The following is a 17,130-nucleotide window of genomic DNA, read 5'->3' as shown; positions in this document are numbered from 1 at the left end:
GGTGATGTGCATCTCTGTAATGAGAAGGGGTGTGGTCTAATGACATCAACACCCTATATCAGGTGTGCATAATTATTAGGCAACTTCCTTTCCTTTGGCAAAATGGGTCAAAAGAAGGACTTGACAGGCTCAGAAAAGTCAAAAATAGTGAGATATCTTGCAGAGGGATGCAGCACTCTTAAAATTGCAAAGCTTCTGAAGCGTGATCATCGAACAATCAAGCAGTTCATTCAAAATAGTCAACAGGGTCGCAAGAAGCGTGTGGAGAAACCAAGGCGCAAAATAACTGCCCATGAACTGAGAAAAGTCAAGCGTGCAGCTGCCAAGATGCCACTTGCCACCAGTTTGGCCATATTTCACTGGAGTGCCCAAAAGCACAAGGTGTGCAATACTCAGAGACATGGCCAAGGTAAGAAAGGCTGAAAGACGACCACCACTGAACAAGACACACAAGCTGAAACGTCAAGGCTGGGCCAAGAAATATCTCAAGACTGATTTTTCTAAGGTTTTATGGACTGATGAAATGAGAGTGAGTCTTGATGGGCCAGATGGATGGATTGGTAAAGGGCAGAGAGCTCCAGTCCGACTCAGACGCCAGCAAGGTGGAGGTGGAGTACTGGTTTGGGCTGGTATCATCAAAGATGAGCTTGTGGGGCCTTTTTCGGGTTGAGGATGGAGTCAAGCTCAACTCCCAGTCCTACTGCCAGTTTCTGGAAGACACCTTCTTCAAGCAGTGGTACAGGAAGAAGTCTGCATCCTTCAAGAAAAACATGATTTTCATGCAGGACAATGCTCCATCACACGCGTCCAAGTACTCCACAGCGTGGCTGGCAAGAAAGGGTATAAAAGAAGAAAATCTAATGACATGGCCTCCTTGTTCACCTGATCTGAACCCCATTGAGAACCTGTGGTCCATCATCAAATGTGAGATTTACAAGGAGGGAAAACAGTACACCTCTCTGAACAGTGTCTGGGAGGCTGTGGTTGCTGCTGCACGCAATGTTGATGGTGAACAGATCAAAACACTGACAGAATCCATGGACGGCAGGCTTTTGAGTGTCCTTGCAAAGAAAGGTGGCTATATTGGTCACTGATTTGTTTTTGTTATGTTTTTGAATGTCAGAAATGTATATTTGTGAATGTTGAGATGTTATATTGGTTTCACTGGTAAAAATAAATAATTGAAATGGGTATATATTTGTTTTTTATTAAGTTGCCTAATAATTATGCACAGTAATAGTCACCTGCACACACAGATATCCCCCTAAAATAGCTATAACTAAAAAAAAACTAAAAACTACTTCCAAAAATATTCAGCTTTGATATTAATGAGTTTTTTGGGTTCATTGAGAACATGGTTGTTGTTCAATAATAAAATTAATCCTCAAAAATACAACTTGCCTAATAATTCTGCACTCCCTGTATGTGTGTGTGTATCTGGCAGTGTGTGTATGTGCCAGTATGTGTATATCTTTGTGTATATGCCAGTGTGTGTATCTCTGTGTGTATGTGTCAGTGTGTGTATCTGTTAGCTTATGTATCTGAGTGTGTGTGTATCTGTATGTCAGTGTATCTGTCAGTGTGTATCTGCCAGCATGTGTGTATGTGCCAGTGTTAATCTGTGTGCCAGTGTGTGTATCTGTCAGTGTGTGTTTATGTGTATCTGTGTGTCAGTGTGTGTTTATGTGTTAGTGTTTGTATATGTGTGTGTATGTGCCAGTGTGTGTATCTGTGCGCCAGTGTGTGCATCGTTGTGCCTGTGTGCTAGTGTGTGTGTATCATTGCGTGCATGTGCCAAAGTGTATCTGTGTGTCAGTATGTATGTGCCAGTGTGTGTATCTGAGTGTTTGTATATGTGTCAGTGTGTATCTGTGTGCCAGTGTATGTATCTGTGTGCCAGTGTATGTATCTGTGTGTCAGTGTGTGTATGTGGAAATGTGTGTGTATATCTTTGTGTCAGTGTATCTGTGTGTGTGTGTGTGTGTGTGCCAGTGTGTATCTGTGTGCATGTGACAGTATGTGTATATGTGTGTGTCTGTGTCAGTGTGTGTATCTGTGTGTCAGTGTATCTGTCAGTGTGTATATCTGAGTGCGTGTTTATGTACCAGCGAGTGTATCTGTGTGTGTGTATATGCGTCTGTGTGTATCTGCCATTGTGTATCTGTGTGTATGTGCCAGTGTGAATGTATATGTTAGTGTGTATATGACTGTGTGTGTGTCAGTGTACTTCTGTTTGTTAATATTTAAGTATATCTGTGTAAGTATGTATGTGCAGACATCCCAGCAATCAAACACCAACACAACATTTAAACACATTTAAACACAAACATAATATACAAAGATACCCCTGAACTCCAACTCTAAAATTATATACAAACATTCAAACACACCCTTCTCTGAAATACCAATACTACAGACACAAATGTACATCCACATTCAAAATGCAACACGTAAATGCAAACATTACATACAAACACACCCCTGTATTAAAATGCTAGAATTATATATGTGTTATGGTTCGTGGATTACAGTTTATGCGAACGGATGCTTGATATTGCGAGTGCCCCAGCTGCAGATGATCCTGAGAATTTACCTCTTCCCGATATGTTAGAAAGGGACCCCCAGACTGACCTCACTACTCTTGTACAGCTAAGGGACAGGTTAAACCCCACAGAAAGGGTACAGGCGAAGCAGTTGTTATGGGAGAAGTAGGCGACGTTCTCCCAGGAGCCAGGTTATACCCACCTAGCTGTACAGAAGGGAGAGACCCCTGGACAGACCCCCTTACGACAGCCGCCCTATCGTATCCCTGAAGCAGTCCGAGAAGGAATGCGGAAGGAGATACAGGAGATGACCCAGCTTGGGGTCATCGAGCACTCCGACAGCCCTTGGGCCTCACCTGTAGTCCTGGTACCCAAGAAGGATGGGACCACCCAGTTCTGTGTGGACTTCAGGCGACTCAACGAGCGGACCACCACTGACGCCTACCCAATGCCCCGGGTAGATGAATTACTGGATCGTATTGCCAGGGGGCGCTATCTGACCACCATAGACCTATGTAAGGGCTACTGGCAGATCCCCCTGGCCGAGGATGCTATCCCCAAGTCGGCATTCGTCACCCCATTTGGCCTGTACCAATTTAAGGTCATGCCTTTTGGAATGAAGAATGCCCCGGCTGCCTTCCAACGGATGGTGGATAGACTCCTGGATGGCTTCCAAGAATTTGCCTGTGCATACTTGGACGACATTGTGATCTACAGTGGGTCCTGGGAAGAACACCTGGTACATGTAGGGGTGGTACTGGATAAGATTCGGGCCGCTGGCCTGACATTGAAGCCAGAGAAGTGCCATCTAGGTATGGCGGAAGTACAGTACCTGGGTCACAGAGTGGGATGTGGGAGCCAGAGACCGGAACCAGCCAAGGTAGAGGCAGTGGCTAACTTGCCCACACCTACCACTAAGACCCAGGTATTGGCCTTCTGTGTGGACTTCAGGCGACTCAACGAGCGGACCACCACTGACGCCTACCCAATGCCCCGGGTAGATGAATTACTGGATCGTATTGCCAGAGGGCACTATCTGACCACCATAGACCTATGTAAGGGCTACTGGCAGATCCCCCTGGCCGAGGATGCTATCCCCAAGTCGGCATTCGTCACCCCATTTGGCCTGTACCAATTTAAGGTCATGCCTTTTGGAATGAAGAATGCCCCGGCTGCCTTCCAACGGATGGTGGATAGACTCCTGGATGGCTTCCAAGAATTTGCCTGTGCATACTTGGACGACATTGTGATCTACAGTGGGTCCTGGGAAGAACACCTGGTACATGTAGGGGTGGTACTGGATAAGATTCGGGCCGCTGGCCTGACATTGAAGCCAGAGAAGTGCCATCTAGGTATGGCGGAAGTACAGTACCTGGGTCACAGAGTGGGATGTGGGAGCCAGAGACCGGAACCAGCCAAGGTAGAGGCAGTGGCTAACTTGCCCACACCTACCACTAAGACCCAGGTATTGGCCTTCTGTGTGGACTTCAGGCGACTCAACGAGCGGACCACCACTGACGCCTACCCAATGCCCCGGGTAGATGAATTACTGGATCGTATTGCCAGAGGGCGCTATCTGACCACCATAGACCTATGTAAGGGCTACTGGCAGATCCCCCTGGCCGAGGATGCTATCCCCAAGTCGGCATTCGTCACCCCATTTGGCCTGTACCAATTTAAGGTCATGCCTTTTGGAATGAAGAATGCCCCGGCTGCCTTCCAACGGATGGTGGATAGACTCCTGGATGGCTTCCAAGAATTTGCCTGTGCATACTTGGACGACATTGTGATCTACAGTGGGTCCTGGGAAGAACACCTGGTACATGTAGGGGTGGTACTGGATAAGATTCGGGCCGCTGGCCTGACATTGAAGCCAGAGAAGTGCCATCTAGGTATGGCGGAAGTACAGTACCTGGGTCACAGAGTGGGATGTGGGAGCCAGAGACCGGAACCAGCCAAGGTAGAGGCAGTGGCTAACTTGCCCACACCTACCACTAAGACCCAGGTATTGGCCTTCTTGGGGACGGCAGGGTACTACCGACGTTTTGTCCCTGACTACAGCACTATTGCTAAGCCCCTGACTGACCTGACGAAGAAGAACTTGCCTAAGCAGGTCCTGTGGTCTCCGGCTTGTGAAGCTGCGTTCCAGGCACTGAAACAGGCTCTTGTGAATGCCCCTGTCTTGGCTGCCCCAGTCCCTAACAAACGCTTTCTCGTTCACACAGATGCTTCCATGTATGGACTGGGGGCTGTGTTGAGCCAAGTCGGGGAGGATGGAGGAGAGCACCCTGTCGCATACCTCAGTCGAAAGTTGTTACCCAGAGAAGTGAGTTATGCGGCAGTAGAGAAGGAGTGTTTGGCCTTGGTCTGGGCATTGAAAAAGTTAAGTCCCTACTTATATGGGCAAGAGTTTTCCCTTGTGACTGATCATAACCCACTTGTTTGGCTTGGTCTCAGGAGACAATGGGAGACTACTGAGATGGAGCTTGGCACTGCAGCCCTACAATTTTACTATCAGCTGCAGACCCGGTAAGCTGAACGGGAATGCAGATGGGTTATCACGGCAAACGGACATCTCCACCACCTCCTAGTCCGGTCATCCCCAAGTTGACCCGCCAAAGGGTCAAGCCGGGTCTGCCGGAGTGTCCCACAAGGAGGGAGCCGTGTGACAGAACCATCTGTCTGTCTATTGTGGTGGATTCGTCTATTTCCTGTACTTTCGTGTAAATGGCTGTTTCCGATAGCCCAACCATACGAATGACTGTTTTTCACCGACCAAAGCTACCGAACAGATGGCCACCCAGGATAGAAGTGTGCTGCTGGTTAACCTCTTGATCCCAATTATAACGTTGTGGTTAACCGCAGACACTTCTTAATTAAAACGAATTCAGGGTGGCCGTCGTTCGTATGTCGACCACGAGGCAGCGGCCATTTTAAAACGCACGAAAGCCCAGCGGTGTTCGGCTCTGATTTCATGGAACTAAAAACGGACACTCTTTCTGCCGAACACCGCTGAAACAACGGGTCGCCTGGCTGTCTAAACGAAAGTGTACGAACACCGGCTGTTCGAGAGTTTTACCACATACGAAAGGACTTAACCCAGATAGCCTTCCCATGGAGTCAATCGCATACCGAAAGACTGTAAAGAACTTTGACTCCATGGCGATTGAACTATGCGTATGGGATCTGAGCACTATTCGTCAAAAAAACCCCGGTTGGCACAATGGGGTGAAAAGTTCATATGTTTGCGCACGTCTTCCATGAGACGTTCGTAATGGTGGCAAAACCAAATGTGTCCCCTAGACGTGTCTTCAGAAAATGTAAAAACAAAACAAATAAAGGTTTCCAACTCGACAAAAATAAATTCAGTTGATGCTAAGATGTTAAAAAGGTTAACACAGGTGGGCACCATACATAGTCAAACTCTAGTGCAAGGGTAGGCAACCTTCGACACTACAGATGGACTACATCATCCACACTGCTCTTACAGCCGTGATGTTAGTAAAGCATCATGGGAGGTGTAGTCCAAAATATCTGGGCTGCTGAAGGTTGCCTATCCCAGATCTAGTGTGTCTTTCTTGGATTACGGGTTTAAAATGGAAATAAGAGATCAAACATTATTATTATTATTATTTTTCATTATTTCATTATGATTTGTATAACGCTAGCAAATTCCATAGCGCTGTACAAATATTTGTAGGAGATGGCAAAGTAATTTAGACAGGAACTGCATGGCGTCGCGATAATCGTCCTTCAGTGTGTTCTAGGCTGTATAAATATTTATGCTGCATTCGCATGGCTATAGTTTGTCACGTTTATGAATGGTAAATGGCCTAAACAAGTCATTTATTTCTGAATGCTGGCCGTGTAAACCATTATTATGGCAAATAAATCACCCCTGGCAGAGAGTTCGAAAAATTGTGAGCTTTTACAAGACATATTAAGAGCAATCAATAAAGATATACAATGTTTATAATTTGTTAGTATATTTTAAACCTTGCAGAATTCTTTCATGTATTCCTGTGATCAAGAGGCTTGTAAATTAATCAATTACCTCTGAAATAGCTAACTCCTACTGAGTTACCAACATCCCCAGTAAACAGCCAGCAATATCTTTCATTTTGGACACATTTTAGGAGGGCGTATAAGTAAGTGAAGAGTTGGAAATTGTGCGTATACATCTTTATTGTCTTAATTAACTGATTATTGAATGTGTTAATGAAAATAGCACTACCACATATTAAAATACAGAATTGCTTAGGGAAAATAATTAGTGCAGCAATTTGAAGAATAAAATTCATTTCAGCAGTAATAATTTCGACATCCTGCCATTGTGATCGTTCTGACTGCGCATGTTGGCAGAGAGAGTGAAGACTCAGTATGTTTACAGCTTGCGTGTACTCTCGTGGTAAACCCTGGTTTCAGGAGATTAACCATGGGTCTTACTTTCCATTGGACCTTCTGCTTGGACGAGTGATGGTCGGCCAGATTGGAAGTCACACAGGTCCAAATGGACGCAGTGTCTTGACTACTGTTGGTTATGTTGCCATGTATACAGACACTCAACAGTCTGTGCTTAGACTGGAGACTGGAGATTGGGATTAACTAGTACCTATGGCCCTGGCTGTGGTTTCTTGGTGCCAATACGAAATCCCACCAATAAACAAAGTTTGTGGAAAGGAATTTCACTTTTCTCTAAGGGACACATGAGATGATACACAACATAAAGTGTCCGGAGACTTGAAAATGCTTATCTTTCGGTTTTTAAACAATGATAAATTATTCTATCCTATCTGAATGCCAGACAGACAGTATTTAAACTTTGACATGCCCATATGTTTCCGACAGGACAATCATTCTCACAAGTGCAAAAGTCTGCATCCTCAATAAGTGAAAGTTTGTAGTGCCTCATACAAAACATCTTGGTTCATTCATTCACAGGGTGTTGTTTGGGATTTACTAACGTTCTTTGTTCACAAAACTGAGCTCAGGTGAAGGTTTTTTCTACATATGGAGGATGGGAAGACAAAACAAACAGCATCAGATATCCCATCAAAGACCTGATCTGAATGCTGTAAGCACCCAACTATTTATCAGAGGCCATATGCACTGAATAAAATTATAAACGCAACACTTTTGTTTTTGCCCCCATTTTTCATGAGCTGAACTCAAAGATCTGAGACTTTTTCTATGAACACAAAAGGCCTATTTCTCTCAAATATTGTTCACAAATCTGTCTAAATCTGTGTTAGTGAGCACTTCTCCTTTGCCGAGATAATCCATCTACCTCACAGGCGTGGGACATCAAGATGCTGATTAGACAGCACGATTATTGCACAGGTGTGCTTTAGGCTGGCCACAATAAAAGGCCACTCTAAAATGTGCAGTTTTACTGCATTAGGGGATCCAGGGGGAAAAAACAGTCTGCACCTATAGGACTCTGCAGCTATTGGACTCCGCAGATATAGGACTCTGCCGCAATTGGACTCCGCAGCTATAGGACTCTGCAGCTATAGGACTCTGCAACTCTAGGGCTCCACAGATATAGAACTCTGCAGCTATATGACTCCACAGATATATGACTTTGCAGATATAGGACTCTGCAGCTATTGGACTCCACAGCTATAGGACTCTGTAGCTACATGACTCTGCAGCTACATGACTCTGCAGCGATTGGACTCTGCAGCGATTGGACTCTGCAGCTATAGAACTCTGCAACTATTGGACTCTGCAGCCATGGGGGTCTGCAGTTATTGAACTCTGCAGCTATAGGACTCTGCAGCTACAGGACTCTGCAGCTATAGTACTCAGCAGCTATTGGACTCAGCAGATATAGAACCCTGCAGTTATAGGACTCTGCAGCTATTGGACTCCGCAGATACAGAACTCTGCAGCTCTAGAACTCTGTAGCTATTGGAATCTGCAGCTATAGAACTCTGCAGCTATTGTACTCCCCAGATATAGAACTCTGCAGCTACTGGACTCCACAGATATATAACTATGCAGCTATAGGACTATTCAGATATAGAACTCTGCAGCTATCGGACTCTGCAGCTATCGGACTCTGCAGCTATCGGACTCTGCAGCTATTGGACTCTGCAGCTATTGGACTCCGCAGATATAGAACTCTGCAGCTATAGGACTCTGCAGCTATAGAACTCTTCAGCTATTGGAATCTGCAGGTATTGGACTCTGCAGATAAAGAACTATGCAGCTATAGGACACTGCAGATATAGAACGCTGCAGCTATTGGAATCTGCAGCTATAGAACTATGCAGCTATAGTACTCTGCAGCTATAGAACTCTTCAGCTATAAGACTCAGCAGATATAGAACTCTGCAGCTATTGCAATCTGCAGCTATATAACTCTGCAGCTATTGGACACCGCAGATAAAGAACTATGAATGCAGCTATAGGACTCTACAGATATAGAACTCTGCAGCTGTTGCAATCTGCAGCTATATAACTCTGCAGCTATTTGACTCTGCAGATAAAGAACTATGAATGCAGCTATAGGACTCTACAGATATAGAACTCTGCAGCTATTGGAATCTGCAGCTATGGGACTTGCAGATATAGAGATAATGAAAATGAATATGCATCAATCTAAATATGTGCACAATTACTGCCCAATTTTGCTTATTTAACATACAGCATTTTGTCAACATCCTGTTTATAAATCAACAGCAGAAAATAAAATAGAAATTGGAGACTACAGCACCATTTGGTCATAAAGAGTTAAAGTTGCACAGAAAATATAATGAAATTATGGGGTAAAATAGTATGATACTTTATAATACACCAAAGGATATAGTTTATATTTGATGTGTTTGAGAGTTACAGGAGCTGTGAAGGTGTGCTGTTACCATGAATAGGGCCCAATATTGGCTAACCTTGACTCACTGGCAGAGGTGTATGTTGCCAGACAGAGATGTTTTTATTGTTAAACCATAGCTTTGCCAAATTTTCTCCAGAATCTATAGTCATTGGCAGATAAACTGACAGATTTCCAATGCGACCTTGATTATCCTGAATTTAGTCATTGGGTTTGGCAGGAGCCACTAATACCTACCTGTTCCTATATTCTCAGAGCATTGTCCAGTGTATTCCACCATCTCCCTGCACAGGGAGAACAGGAAATATATGCATAGTGCTCTCAGGATAGTAGTGCAGTGTAGAACACATTGTTTTTTAATTGCAATTTTATTAAAGACATGGAGGCTCCTATTATGCATATCTCTTTCTTTATTATTCTCAGCAGCAATGATAGAGAAATATAAATATATCAAAATGAAAGAAAAAACTGCATAGGCACACAGGCAACCAATCACAAAACAGAGGAAGTGACTATAAAAGGCCTGTGTCACCCACAATCCCCCTCTTTCTTTGCTGCTCTCTTTGTTCTCTGTGTGTACTCTTTGTTCACTCTCTGTCTAATGTGTTATTTATTGGATTTCTTTGATTGTGTATTGTGCAGGGCCGGACTGGGAGAAAAATTCGGCCCGGGCATTTTTTATCACAGCGGCCCACTAAGAAGGGGGCGGGGCAGAGGAGGTGTGTTTTGTCATCACCAATGACAAACACGCCCCCTCTCAAAGTGAGCATGTTGGTTCAATGCTCTTCCAGGGCAGACCATGCACAGAGCTCTGCTGAAGAGCTCTAGCATGAGAAAAAAGCCCTGTATTTGTTCTGCACAGCGCAAGCAAATTTAATAACATGCTTGCACTGTGTTTCCTTGCAATTTGTCTCTGGTGTCTCTATAAATGGATACCAGGAGACAAAAATGCCATTAAAGAGTACTTGTGGCATTGCGTGTGTGTAGAGTGAGCTGATTGTGGTGTGGTATTGTGTAATAAGGTTGGTTTTAGTCATGTTGTGTTTGTGGTGTAATGTGATGCATATGTGGCTAGGGGCTGTAGAGAATGTGTGTGTGTATAGGGGATATAGCAAGTGTGTGCATACAGGCTATAGTGTGTGTGTGTGTGTATAGGTGATGTAGTGTTTGTAGAAAGTATGTGTTTAGGGGTGAATCTAGTGTATGTATAGGGGATCCAGAGTGTGTGTGTTAAGAGTGTAGTGTGTGTGTGTGTGTGTGTGTGTGTGTGTGTGTGTGTGTGTGTATGTATATATATATATATATATATATATAGTCTAGTGTGTGTTTGAAGGACCTAGAATGTGTATAGGAGATCTAGTGAGTGTGTATTTATAACAGATTCAGAGTGTATATAGGGATCTAGTGTGTGTATATGATCCAGAGTTGGGTAAGGGATCTAGTGTGTGTCTGGAATGTAATCTGTTTGGGGTGCAGTATGTGTGTGAGGGGTGCTGTGTGCGTATGTATGTATGTATGTATGTATGTATATATATATATATATATATATATATATATATATATATATATATATATAGATAGATATATTTGGAAGTAGTGTGTATGTAAGGGGTGCAGTATGTGTGTGTGATGGATGCTGTGTGTGAGTGGTGCTGTGTGTGTGAGGGTGCGGTGTGTGATGTGTATGAGAGTGATGTGTGTGAGAGTTCTGTGTGTGATGTGTGTGAGAGTGCTGTGTGTGATGTGTGTAAAAGTGCTGTGTATGATGTGTGTGAGAGTGCTGAGTGTGGGAGTGCTGTGTATGATGTGTGTGAGTGCTGAGTGTGATGGGTGTGAGAGTGCTGTGTGTGATGGGTGTGAGAGTGTGTGTGTGTGATGGGTGTGAGAGTGTGTGTGTGTGAGGGGTGCTGTGTGTGATGTGTGCGGTGTGTGAGGGTGCGGTGTGTGATGTGTGTGAGAGTGCTGTGTGTGCTGCGTGTGACAGTGCTGAGTGTGATGGGTGTGAGGGTGCTGTGTGTGATGTGTGTGTGAGAGTGCTGTGTGTGATGTGTGTGAGAGTGCTGTGTGTGAGAGTGCTGTGTATGATGTGTGTGAGAGTGCTGTGTATGATGTGTGTGAGAGTGCTGTGTATGATGTGTGTGAGAGTGCTGAGTGTGATGTGTGTGAGAGTGCTGTGTGTGATGTGTGTGAGTGCTGTGTATGATGTGTGTGAGAGTGCTGTGTATGATGTGTGTGTGAGTGCTGTGTATGATGTGTGTGAGAGTGCTGTGTATGATGTGTGTGAGAGTGCTGTGTATGATGTGTGTGAGAGTGCTGTGTGTGATGTGTGTGAGAGTGCTGTGTATGATGTGTGTGAGAGTGCTGTGTGTGAGAGTGCTGAGTGTGATGTGGGTGAGAGTGCTGAGTGTGATGTGTGTGAGAGTGCTGAGTGTGATGTGTGTGAGTGCTGTGTGTGATGTGTGTGAGAGTGCTGTGTGTGACAGTGCTGAGTGTGATGGATGTGAGAGTGCTGTGTATGATGTGTGTGAGAGTGATGTGTATGATGTGTGTGAGAGTGCTGAGTGTGATGTGTGTGAGAGTGCTGTGTATGATGTGTGTGAGAGTGTTGTGTATGATGTGTGTGAGTGCTGAGTGTGATGGGTGTGACAGTGCTGAGTGTGATGGGTGTGAGAATGCTGCTGTGTATAAATGTTAGAATGGGAGGGGGGGACCGGCATTGTGGTATCTGGGAGGGGTGACCGCCACTCTTTCATCCCTGGTGGTCCAGTGGTGAGTGAACTCTAGCCTGCGGGCCAGAGTTCACTCTCGCGAGATCCGGTCGTTGCCATGGCAACGCTCCGGATCTCGCGAGAGGAACCCGGCGGAGCTGCAAGATATAGCTCCACCGTGTTCCTCTGCTGGTAGGCTGGCTCCTTCCCTCTCTCTCCAGCCGGCGGCCGCATTGGACTGCAGGTGGGCCGGTGAGGGAGATCTTTGATCTCCCCACCGGCCCGCCATGGACTACTGCAGGGCCGGCGATAGGATAGTGCCGGCCCTGCACAGACCGGCAGGGGAGATCCTGTGATCTCCCTGCCGGCATCGGCCCCTGGCCACCGCGGCCCACCGGGCATTTGCCCAGTGTGCCCGATGGCCAGTCCGGGCCTGGTATTGTGTATTATGTATTATATGTCTTTTCTGGGGCTTCTGCTTACCTTTGCCCCTTCCTGTGCCTGCATGGTGTGCCCTGCTTGGTTTTTCTCCCCTGCCGACCGGTCGTTTTTTCCCCGCTGTCCTCGCCCTCTCCTACCCTCTCCTCTTCTCGTTGGGTGGCCTCCTGGTGGGTGGCCATGGGTGCTGCGGTCAGAGAGGAGTTTGCGTGCCTCCCCTCCTCGCGACGGTGGCTCCCTGGGTGCAGACGGGTCGGACCGCATGTGTACCATACACGCGTCCCTCCCCTGCACTTTCTGCTATTCCCGAGGTGCTTCTACCTCGTGCGGCGGCCATCTTGGATCGCGGTTTTACCGTGATCTTCCTGCAGGCTTCCTGGGTTCCCTCTCCTCCTGCCTGGCCGTCCTCTCCTTGCCCTGTCGGCCTCTGAGGTTTCTTCTTTTCCTGGGCGCTCCACCATTCAGGTACTCTGTTTAATGTTATGTTTAATGTTATATATTATGCCTAATTAACCGTTTATTTTCTCCTATGGGTTACTCAACCCTGTCCTGCTAGGTTTATGCTTTTAGTTTTTTCTTAATGTGTATTTACAGATTTTCTCATGCTACCTCCCCGTTTATGCCTTTGTATTTTGCCATATTTAATGATGGGAATTGCATGAATGTGTCCAGATCACATGAGCCTTTACTTTACTAGTTGTTTTTCTTCCCAGAGGGACCTGATCTTTCTGACTATTTATTTTATTTATTTTAAATAATTATGTATTCCCTTTATATATTATTGCAGTTTCTCAAGTCTGTTTTATCTAATGGACAATACATTTTTCGTTTTACATAACAACCCTCTCCCTATGATGGCTGAGGGTGATGGGCCTGAGAGCCCATTTTAATGATTTTTCCTCAGGGGCAGCAGAGCTGACTGTGACCCCTGGGAGTTTTTGGTCGGACATTAATAGTCACCTATATGGCGTATCCCATGCCATGAATTATATCTCTATCCTGGGTGCGGAGTCGTCTTCGCTTTCCCAGTCTTTCTGACGCAACTCCCTTAATGCCCCCTGCGTCTACCTCTGCTCTACTGGGTATGGGACCCCCCCTCCCCCCCGTTGCCCCGCCTCGCCCGGGGCCCATAAGGCTACGGCGAAGGATTATCACCTCATAACTCCCACTCATTGACGCAGGTCCTGCCTGCTATGACGGACTCGCTGAGGCGGTCAAAGATGGCGCGCTCCCACCGTGCATAAGAGCCCCTGGTCGGGCTAAAAAGACCAATGTGGATACGGGCTAGACACCGTACTGAGAGGTTGGTTACCGACCGGAGTGAGAAGGATTATGTGGTTATGGTAGGTGCCTTCCCATGGCGACCCCTGTGGGGCTACTACCCTATCAGGTGCTGCCGCTCAGGCGGGTATTAGGGGTTCGACCCCTTTTGGGTCCTCTGGGTACGCCCTGGTTTCTTTAACGAATCGGGCTGATACCTTGATACCTCTGGGCTCCTCCCTGGAGAATTTCAGAATTTACTTATGAGAGCGATGGGTCCTCCTTTCCCCCCCCTTTTTTCTGTACAAAAGGTATGTCCTACTTGATTCCGCTACGGCGGGGAATATGAACGCTCGGGTTCATCACCTATTGGCACTATTGGCAAGTTTACTATGGTCGTAACGACCGAACGCCAGAAGGCGATTCTTTGAAGGTTTACCCTGATTGGCGAATATGGCCATCTCCGCACCGGCCCTAAGCTGAAGGGAGGCTGTTCAGGTGCAGACTTTCTGTCAAGGAACCGGGGTTTTCTAAGTGAAGACGTTCACGGTGATTGCTAAGCCCCAAGTAAATAGAAATGGTTTTGGTGGGGCCAGGCGTGACGGGAGCCGCCCGTCTGGCCGTGATTTACGGGACTCGTTCCGAGAATGCCAAGCTCCTTACTCCCTATGCGGGATTTCCACGAACTCTAGACTACACTCCTCCCCATGCAGGGGGAGAATATATTAAGCCCCTGCCACCCCGTGGTTACTCGTCGGGCGGACTCCCTTCTGGTGGATACCCTATGTTCCCCTCCTCCTCATGGACGGGTGGCGGGCAGGTTTGGCCCAGTTTCTAGTAAAAAAAAGGTGCTGCCCTCGTAGTTTCTCTGAGCGGTGCGGAGCTACCGTCTAGTGTTTTTTCTGTCTTGACCTGTAGGCATTTTGGCCCCATTGCACTTGCCTGTCAGGGGGGCAGGTATTGTGATTCTCCACGGAGATCCACGACCTGCTCGCCTTAGGGAAGATTCGAGGGTTACCCTGTGGCTACCGAGCTTCAGATCAGTATAGTCTTGGTACCTAAACGGTGGGGAGGGGTTCGCCCCGCTCTACTTCCCCGACCTCTCTTTGGTTTCCCTTTGGTACCACCACTTCCACTGATGGGCATCCACTGCCTCCGGGATCATTTCTAGGAGTCAGTTTGGTTGGCCCATCTGGAATTGACAGAATATCTTGTTATGGTTACCATGAACACGGAATACAGGTTTTTTTTCCCCGTTTTGCCTGGCGAAGGAAACGTTTGAGATTTTTTGCTAGGGCTACTGTTCTCTCATCGGCTTCTGGGTGTCCCACCAGGAGGTACTAGGGGTACCCGTCTAAATGTCTACCTGGACAACGTCCTGGTCATATCCCTATCCAGGTACCAGTTACGGTTGCGTGTCAACTGTCCGATCACGGTGCTTCGGAGTTTCCATTTATTAATGAGCGGTTGGGAGCCAGTTTTTCTGTAGTCCTCACGGTCGGTGGAGTTTTTTCTTATGTTTCACGGTGGAACTCTATCAGACTGTTCCCGTTCCTTCCTGGCTCCAAGATCTAAACCATTATGAAGTTTGTCATGTAGACTTTTAGAACAGTGGTCCTGGTGATCAGGCATTTAGTGAGGGTGCCAGACCTGCCAATGGTTCCATCCAGGCTACGTCTCCAGGACCACCTCACTTTCTACCCCTTCAAGTCAGTAGGATTCCTATCTCTGTCCGGGTCACTCTTATGAGGCAAGGCGGGAGTTGGACGACGGGTCCAGGATCTATCTGATTCAAGGCTTGGCTCATAGGTAGACCTGGATCAGCGGGACCCTCTGTGAGCCGCGAATCTTTTCTTCCAGAGACAAGTGGTTCGAAATCGAGAAGATGTTGCACATTGACTATTGTAAATCTTGGCGGGAACATTTTGTTTTTGCGGTATTGCCCCGGTCGCGCATACAACTGCATTATGCTCTGAGTGGGCTATATGTCGGCAATGAGTTCCATCGACATGCTAAGGGGCACATAGCGCACACGTGGCTAATCGTAGCATACAGATTCTGGTGATTTTTGTCTTCAGAGTCTCGGTGACAGCAGAACACATTCCACCTGGACACTTCTAGGGCCGCTTGGACTTCATGTTTATTCAGAGTTTATGGGGACTGGCGCGTACACGCTTCTGTGTTTTTTCTCGGTTTGTAACGGTTGTGGAAGCGGTTCGAGGTGGATCTATTGGCATCTTGCCTTTACACCTCGTTACCGAGGTTTTTACGACGAAGGCGATACCCAGCAACTGTAGCGATTGGCGTGTTCGTTCTGGATTGACCGGATATTTGGATGTATGCATTCCCTCCATTCGATTTGGCTGCTCGCGGGCTCTTGCACTTGGCCCAGCACTAGGTGGCGTTCGTATTGATTGCTGCTCTGTGAAGGTCACATCCATGGTTCCCTCGATTACTGAGAATGGCGATGATTTGCCAGGTTTGATTCCAAGCGTTCAGAACCCTTCTAGACCGAATGGGACTACACTTCGTAGATCAAGACCTTCTACATCGGATGACGTGACTCCTTTCGGGACGTTTGGATTATCTTGGCTGTTCTGCGATCAACTCCCCGTCTCCTCTGTAAAACATGGATGCCGGGTAATTGACCGGCCTTAGGTCAACATGACAAGTGTGGTCCGGTTGATGCGTGGGACTACCACTGTTTTTTCCGTATTTAACCCTGGATTTGGGATTTTTCCTAGTCGGTCAACAACCTTTGTAGATCATCTATGTAGAGGATTCACCTTACTAAGTCACCTGGAGCTTAAATTTTTACCATACATTCAGGACGTTTTTGACGCTATGGCTGGTGGGGTGTCTGTGAACTTACCTGGAGGTTACACAGCCACTACATTTTCCGGATCGTGCACCTCCCCACCTACTGGTGTCCACTCTTACATTGACGAGATGGGTTTCCTGACTACTATGTTGGCTGGTATCGACATGTCGTTTGTTGCATCCCACTTGGTACACGGGAGTATGACATCCGGGGCCTTGGAGGGCGGTTGTCGTTTGGAGGATACCCTACGGGCTGTTCTCCAGTGGCGAGTGTTGATTTTCGTGACTCTATATTCCAGACCGATTGATCACATTGCATCTCATATGGTGGCTCAGCTTTGAACTTGCATAATAGGAGCCTCCGTGTCTTTAATAAAATTCTCAGATTTTACTATTAACATTTCGTAAAGTCATGATTTTATTAAAGACACGGAGGCGAGTATTATTCCCGCCCACCCTCCCGGTGTTGGGTTTGGGATGAGATGCTGTTGGACTTAAAGGTATGTGGCAATCCAGTCTGTTTGCT

The sequence above is a fragment of the Pelobates fuscus genome, chromosome 1, assembly GCF_036172605.1.
Source record: "Pelobates fuscus isolate aPelFus1 chromosome 1, aPelFus1.pri, whole genome shotgun sequence".
NCBI classification, from domain to species: Eukaryota; Metazoa; Chordata; class Amphibia; order Anura; family Pelobatidae; genus Pelobates; species Pelobates fuscus.
The sequence above is the reverse complement of the archived record's forward strand: the minus strand, read 5'-3'. Positions refer to the sequence as shown.